Source organism: Humulus lupulus, chromosome 9, assembly GCF_963169125.1.
Source record: "Humulus lupulus chromosome 9, drHumLupu1.1, whole genome shotgun sequence".
In the NCBI taxonomy this organism is placed as follows: domain Eukaryota; kingdom Viridiplantae; phylum Streptophyta; class Magnoliopsida; order Rosales; family Cannabaceae; genus Humulus; species Humulus lupulus.
The window spans coordinates 173,340,735-173,349,528 of record NC_084801.1 but is presented as its reverse complement, the minus strand read 5'-3'; positions in this window follow the sequence as shown (position 1 = coordinate 173,349,528).

Below are 8,794 nucleotides of genomic sequence, written 5' to 3'. Positions count from 1 at the left end.
TTCTCCAGCCAAACTCAATCAAAACCACCCCAAATCCACCCTAAAACAACAATTAATTCCTTAGAACAATATTAGCATAATATCAGTAGCAAAACCTAGCCTAAAACGTGATTAAAAACTCATCAAAAATCAATAATCCAACACTTGAGCTACAAGCTCAAGAACACAAAAAACCTCTAACTGAATTCAATCAAAACAGAGGTTAGAACCTTACCTCAGCTATGATTTAAGTCTCCCTAGTTGAAGCTAATCCAAACTCAAGCTTAGGCCTTCAATCTCTCAAGCTTCAGCCAACAATTTCTCCTTAATTCTCAAAGAATTCCCTTTGAAAAGTTGAGAGAGAATAAGAGAGAAAGAGTGAGTCAGTTGGGAGCTACTGCTAACAAAGTGTTTTAGTGTTTTGTTTTTTTTTTTTAAGGCTCAAGTAATCTTAAGCTAATCCCGAGGCTCGGGGTACCAAAAATGTCCCCGAGGGAAAAATGGTCAAAATCCCCAGTATTCCCTCCTAATCTCACTACCTCTAAATATATCCTCAATTATTCATTCCCGTTACTCGATAACCCGATACTGAGCTAAATACCTACAATACCCCTTGACTCGCCCCGAGTCGGGTATTGGGTCCCGTTGTGACTTTCCCACTAACTTGCTCCCTAGGATCGTCTCGTGCTGAGTAACTCTAATAAACCCACATAATAATGTGGTCTCTCACATATATGCACATAACATGTCAAATTACAAAAAAATTCATTCTAATAAGAAACGGGTCCACATGCATATTTAATATTGCTAAACATGCATAACTAGTTATATTATCATATAACTCACATAATAAAATAATCATACACAAATATATCATATAAGCATATAATTCCATATATTGTCATCCTGGCCCCTAATCAAGGCCCTAAGCCTTATTAGGTAATTTGGAACATTACAGTAGCAGTCAAAAGACTAAAGGAGATGATGCAGACACTACCATCTTTACAAATACCATCTGATGGAAAAAGAATCCTCCAAACAGACGCTAGTGATCGATATTGGGGAGCTGTCCTACTTGAACAGGACAACACAGGAAAAAGAAAAATATGTGGATACAAGAGTGGCTACTTTTGTATCCACATAGTTTTCTTTTCCCTGTCTTATTCTGTTCAAGTAGGACCGTTCTCTAATACTGATCACTAGCGTCTGTCTGCAAGATTCTTTTTCCATCAGAAAGAATCTGTAAAGATGGTAGTATCTGCATCATCTCTTTTAGTTTTTTGTCTGCTGCAGTTTGCTCTTGTGACCATGGTGGATTTTGCTTTTTAAGCATGTCACTGAGTGGTCTTGTCATCTTCGAAAGTCGAGGGACAAAATCCCGTAAATAATTTATAATTTCTAGGAACTGTTGGATTCAGACCTTTGTGAAGTCCTTTTCGGGAAACTTCAGTAATTCTTGGGCTATGTGAGGTTGGACCTCATATTGGCCTTTAAAAAGCTTCATTCCCAGAAACTCAATTTGGGTTTTTCCAATGAGCATCTTCTTTTTGGATAACATGACCCTATGAGCTTCTGTGAAAGAGATGAATTGGGCTAGTAGATTATGACGGGCTTGTTCATCTTGTGAGAAGAGCAATATATCATCAATGAAGATTAGGGCCTTATCTAGAATATGGTCGTAGATTCCGGTCTTGGCCTTTTGGAACAGCTGTTTTGAGACCAAAAGGAAGGAAAATCCACTGATAGTGGTGATTTAGAATGCAAAAGGTTATTTTGGGTCTATCTTCTTGTTTGATACCTAATTGCCAAAATCTCGGCTTTAGATCGAATTTGCAAAAATATTTGAGCCTTTGACAGGCTTACAAATAAGGAATTCTTGTTTGGCAGGGGGAATTTATCATCTACCAAATTTTTTTTCAAGGGCTTGTAATTAATGACCAGTCTTTGTTTTCCCCGACCCTGTTCTGATCTCTTATTGACGTAGAAAGCATGGCATGCCCATGAAGAGGTGGTTGGTTCAATCAATCCTTGTTGTTGTAGTTCTTTGCATTTTTTGGTTCCCATTTGTTGATGCTCTGGGTTCATGCTTGGGTGACTTGCCTTGGTAGGGTTAATGTCTTCATTGAGCTTGAATGGTGAACCGATGAAGAACTGTTAATTTTTCCATAGAGGGCGTTCACATTTTTGGAGGAATTCGACATGACTTATGGCAAAGGAATTTTCTATGAGCCTTTGTTTGATCTTGGAGAATGGATCATGAGGGATTAGGAAATAATTTGGTATGGATTCCCATGGAGCAAAATGTTGTTTGTAGCCAAGGCCACCAGGAAGGATTCGTAAACCATTTTTCTTGGTGTAGACATCAAAATCAATAATTAGATCTTTCCCTGGTAATTTTGAGCCAATTACTCTAAGAATGTAGAGCATCTTGGGAAGAACTGTAATTTTAATTGGTTTACTGATGAGCTATGTATAGAAGATGCTTCCATTTGTAGAGTGGAAGAATTTCTTTTCTTTTCTCCAATATTCTGGAGGGAGAAACATCTGGGTTCATCATGGTGTATGATGCTCCGGTATCAAAGAAGGTTGCTACTTTGACTAGCCGAGCATATTTTTTAGAGAGGATCTGCATGGAGATGATTGGTGATGGATGTATTGTATTAATAGCTGCCATGTGGTAGAATTCATCTAAAGTATCTAGTTGTTCGAATGCACAGAGGGACTCTGGATTCATTTTGTCATCACTAGAGAAGATGGATTCTAGGTTATTTTCTTTGAGAGATACGCAAGTTGTTTGTTGAATGTGGGAGATCAGTTTGAAAGTTTTCCCTTTGGGGCATTGTTTGGCATAATGTCATTTGTTTCCATAGATAAAACATCTGTCGCACTTTTTCCTGAAAGAGTGCTTCCTCCTTAGGAATTTGAATGAGCAACGCCCCTTTTCCTTTGAGAATTTAAAGGTCTTAAAGGTTTTAAACCTTTTGTTGTGTTTCTTTTTTTTGGAAGATAGGAACATGTTGATTCCGATGGACATTTGATTCGCAAGTCCTTTTGGTTGCACACCTTTCCGACCTTCTTGGATTGTTTCATGAATTCTTGGATAAATTTGTGCTGAGAGTACATCTTTTCCAATGCCTTTAGAACTAGCTGATAGATTTATCTAATTATAGGATTAGCTAGGATTCTTCTTGTTCCTGAGAGAAGTCTGAAGGTTTCTTCTCCTAGTGGTTCTGGTATGGAAGAGAGGAATGCTAGTGTTTAGATTTGGATAATCAATTCCACCTTTTTGGTAGAACCGTTGAGTCATCTTCTTGCAATGCTTCTCAAAATATCTCTTATCAATGGAACAACATTTTAGTTTGAAAAATTCTGCACGTAGTCTTTCAGTGACTTAAGCGTTTTTTCTATAGAATTCAATATACAGATAGGTCAGGGCATTGGTGACAGATGAAAGTTGTAAATGTTGGGAAACTTTTACAGGATCTTTATTTATTTTCATGTAGATCTAATATTAAACAAATTAATATGAGATAACCTAGAACATGTTTCTAAAATTGAATTCAAAGAGAAACAATGATACGAATACTTACAATATACGCAACGGAATGAATGAGTCCTTCCTTCAGTTTCTCTAACCCTTGTACCCTTTCTGTCGCAGAGTATTATCAAGAAACTGAACCGATCTTCAATTTTCTTCACAGTCTTCCAAAGTATCCTTAGAATCACCTAGACGAGAGTGGACAATTCTCAACACATGAGATAGATACAAAGAGAAGAATAGAAAATAAGAAAGAGGCTAGAAAATGACTTATGTTTAGAGGGAATCTAAAAACTATCAGAAAATCTGACTTGTGACTTGTGTTTTCTTCTCTCACTTAGCACTCCTTTTTATAGACTCAATTAGGCCATTTAATTTAATTGAAAAATCAATAAAATAGTAGCCAATTAACAGCCCTAGGTCGAAATTATCATGGGCTTTAAGCTCGTGAAATTTCCTATTTGATTATAAGCCCATTGGACTTAAAATCAAGGCATGTATTATTTTCTATTGATTTAATTAATTAAATGATTATTTAAATCCTTTATCAAATTAATTATTTATAATTTGAACATTGATTTAAACTTATTTATTAATTTAGATACCAATTTATCTTAATTAATAAATTTGGCCTAATTTATTTTTTCTTCTCAAAAGTACACAACTCTGTGAAACTATCTAAAATTGACCTGGTCAACTTTGATAATTAAATCAATTAATTGAGACTATCTAGATGATTTTATCCAAAGTACAGTAGGGACCATGGGCCTATGAAATCAAGCTCCAATAAGTTATCATAAATCTAACAAATAAATTTACTAACTTATTAATTCCTCGTGACTCCACTAAAGACTCGGAATTGCACTCTTGAATTCATAGAACGCTCTATAACAAATATAGACCCGCTATTAATTATCCATTGTTACAACCATAATTGTCACTCAATCCTCTATAGACGGTCTACAATGAGATAAGACTAAAATACCGTTTTACCCCTCATTGTATTTTATCCTTAAAACACTTAGTTCCTTGTAAATGATATTTCAGTAAACTAATATTAATTATTGAAATGAGATCTCTATCATTTAGAAACTTGAACCAAACTAAAAGGAAACCATCGTTTCACTTCTTCATCAGAAGCTATAGATGTTCATATCTATGATTAACACTCCCACTCAATTATACTACTAAGTTCCCAAGATGTACGTATGTGCTAGTCCATAGGGTAAGCTGGTAACGAACAAGTCAAAGAACTCAAATAATACAATCAGTTAGAATACTAACCACTCAGAATTGAGATTGAATTGACCTATGGTCAACTATATGATATGACTAGAATAGATAATAACGGTATGTTTACTTATCTTATCAACTGCCAATATCGTTCCAGTCCGATGTAACAAATACATCCGATCTTATCTACTTTGCTAATGTTCTGGAAATAACATAACATTACAATGTGTAAGTAGATCATATCGTAGATTGGCAAGTCAGTGTAAATCCTGTGCACGGACTAATCTTAGGACTAACTTATTTTGAACATATAATCATATTTATATTCCACTGTGATTACGTCACTATAAATACAATTAGCTATATGCTCGGGATTTAATAGAAGTTTATATTAAAAAAATAATCATGAAAATAAAACATGTGAGCCAAGTGATTGACCAAGTCAAAAAAAATGATTTCTATTCTTTTATTGATAATAAAATGAGATTACAAAGAAATTGAGTTTTAATTAGGGCATAAAACCCCAACAAACTCCCACTTGCACTAATTGAAACTAATGAATTAATTCTACTAATCTCATTTCCTTGATATGCTTATCAAATGTAGCTTCTGGTAGTGTCTTTGTAAACGAATTTGCAAGATTGTCTTCAGTTGCAATCTTCATAACCTTCACATCTCCCCTTGCCACATATTCTCGAATAATGTGATACTTCTTTTCTATATGCTTACTCCTCTTGTGACTTCAAGGTTCTTTCGAGTTGGCTATCGCTCATGTATTGTCACAAAACAACACAAGCGATTTATCCATTTCTAGAATAATACCAAGATCCGAATAGAACTTCTTTAGTCAGACTATTTCCTTAGCTACTTCTGACGCGACTATGTACTCAGCCTCCATGGTGGAATCTGAGATTGCAGATTGCTTTACGCTTCTCCATATCACAACTCCACCCCCAAGAGTAAACACCATTCCAGAAGTAGACTTCCTATCATCGACATCAGTCTGAAAATTTGAATCAGTGTAGCCTACAAGGTTCAAAACACCACCCTTGTAGACTAACATATAATCCCTAGTCCGCCTTAAATACTTCAGGATATGCTTAACTTCTATCCAATGTTCTGGTCCTGGGTTTGACTGATACCTGCTCACTACTCCCACTGCATAACAGATATCTGGTCTAGTACACAACATGGCATACATTAGACTTCCAACTATAGATGCGTAAGGAACTTTTCTCATTGCATCTTCCTCTTCAGGAGTCTGGGGAGACTGCTTCTTTGAAAGATGAATTCCATGGCGGGACAGTAGACGCCCTTTCTTGGAATTTTTCATTGAGAAACGTTCAAGCACTTTATCTATGTAAGCTGCTTGAGATAGAGCTAAAAGTTTGTTCTTTCTATCTCTGATGATCTGGATACCTAGAATATAACTTGCTTCACCCAAATCCTTCATCTTGAATTGAGTGCTCAGCCAATTCTTCACATCTGATAATTTCTTAACATTGTTTCCAATGAGTAAGATATCATCCACATAAAGAACCAGGAATACCACTATTTGGTTTGCCTTCAGTTGGTAAACACATGGCTCATCAATATTTTGTTCAAAGCCATAGATTTTGATTATTTCATCAAACCTAAGATTCTAGGAACGAGAAGCTTGCTTAAGTCCACAAATAGACTTATTCAGCTTGCAAACTTTTCCTTTTTGTCTAGCTACTTTAAATCCTTCTGGCTGATCCATATAAATGACTTTGTCAAGCTTTCCATTAAGAAAAGCTGTCTTGATGTCCATTAGCCAAATCTCATAGTCGAGAGCGGCTGCTATGGATAGGAGGATGCGAATGGACTTAAGCATGGCTACCAGACTAAAAGTTTCTTCATACTCCACACCTTCTCTTTGGGTATAACCCTTTGCCACTAATCGAGCTTTATAAGTCGATATTTCCATCAACACCTCGTTTCTTCTTGTAGAACCACTTGCACCCAATGACCCTAAAGTCACTAGGTGCTTCCACAAGATCCCAGGCGGAATTTGAGTACATGGACTCCATTTCCTATTTCATGGCTTCGAGCCATAGTTCCTTTTCAGGACTAGCCATTGCTTGTTTGAAAGACAACGAATCATCATCACTAGTGTCACCAACAACCATATTGGTTTCACTATCCAAACCATAGCGAACTGGGTTCCTAGAAACCCTTCCACTACGACGAGGCTCCGTGACTATTTTCTCAGGAACAGTGGTACTTTCTTCATTTAAATCGAATTGCATCAGTTGGACATGAAGAGTGGGAATTTCATCTTCAACTTGCGTTGACGACGATGGAACATTGGTTGGAGTCAATTATTTAACCATCTCCTCTAAAACTACTTTGTTGCGAGGTTTGAAGTATACAATCAGTATACAATAAGTATGGGCTAGTCCGTAGGGTAAGCTGGTAACGAACAAGTCAAAAGACTCAAATAATACAATCAATTAGAATACTAACCACTCAGAATTGAGATTGAATTGACATATGGTCAACTATATGATATGACTAGAATAGATAATAACAGTATGTTTACTTATCTTATCAAATGTCAATATCAGTCCAGTCCGATGTAACAAATACAGATCTTATCTACTTTGCTAATGTTCTGGAAAGAACATAATACTACAATGTGTAAGTAGATCATATCGTAGATTGGCAAGTTGGTGTAAATCCTATGCACTGACTAATCTTAGGACTAACTTATTTTGAACATATAATCATATTTATATTCCATTGTGATTACGTCACTATAAATACGATTAGTTATATGCTCGGGATTTAAAGAAGTTTATATTAAACAAATAATCATGAATATAAAACATGTGAGCAAAGTGATTGACCAAGTCAAAAAAAATGATTTCTATTCTTTTATTGATAATAAAATGAGATTACAAAGAAATTGTGTTTTAATTAGGGCATAAAACCCCAACAGTAAAAACGTCATCTGTCTATAATCACCCAGACTTGTCCACCAATCTTGTAGGGTACCTGTAAATTGGGAGACAAAGTTGAGAAGAACCGTTCATGTTTGTGCTTCTGGTCATTGTGATTCCAGGCTGAGTCAAGCCTGAAACTCTTGGAACATTTCACGCCATTTTGATGGAGGGAGGTCATCTAAAGTAAAAGTTTGAAAGTTTGAACTTTTACTCTTCTGTCTTTAGGGAATATGTGGTGTTGTATTCATTTCCACTTTCGTCTTCACTTATGATAATTGGTTCGGTCTGTGAGTTTGAGCCATCAGCAGGTTGAACCATCAAGTGTGGAAATGCTCCATCGTCATCGCTGGATAAGCTTTTGAGATCACTAGGTATAGTATCATTAGAAGTTGAAATCATTTCTTCAGACTAAACATCCGAAGCATTGTCTGAACTAGCCGAAGAGTCTTGATCATCTGAGTCTATTTCTTTTTCTGCGATGTGGAGAGTGTTTGTATGTCGAATCATTCGTGACAAAGGATTTGTGGCTGGGTGAACCATAAGTTGCTTAAGTTCATCTGTCGGTTGGCTTGGTGATTCTTTCTTCTTTCCCTTTTTTGTCTTTTGTTGTTGACTTTCATCAAGCATGCATCTTAGTCGTACAATAGAGTCCTCTTGCACAAATCTAGCAATAGGAAAAGGCTGGGAGGTTTTTGGTATTGTAGCAAACTACCAAGGAACCGACATCGTAGTTACCTAGAACGAGGACGAAGTTCCCAAATAGCTAGTGGAAGGAGTCTTTGTCGGTTCTTTTTGGAAAAACTAGTTCTTGAGGGATTCATATTGAGTTTTTAGGCTCTTCATCTCGGCTTCTTTTGCTAGGAATACTGGTATTGGGACTGAGTTTGCTTTAATGATGGTCAGAAGTTCTTCATGAGTCTGTTGGATTTTTGCAGTGAGTTTATTTATGACAGTAGTGTGAGATTGTTTTACTGCTATCTCTATTCTGGTATTTTGTAACTCGACTTGCTTTAAGACCTTGTTTTGGGCAATCATATTTTCTGATTTCCATTTGAGAACTTATTCGAATGGAGATACT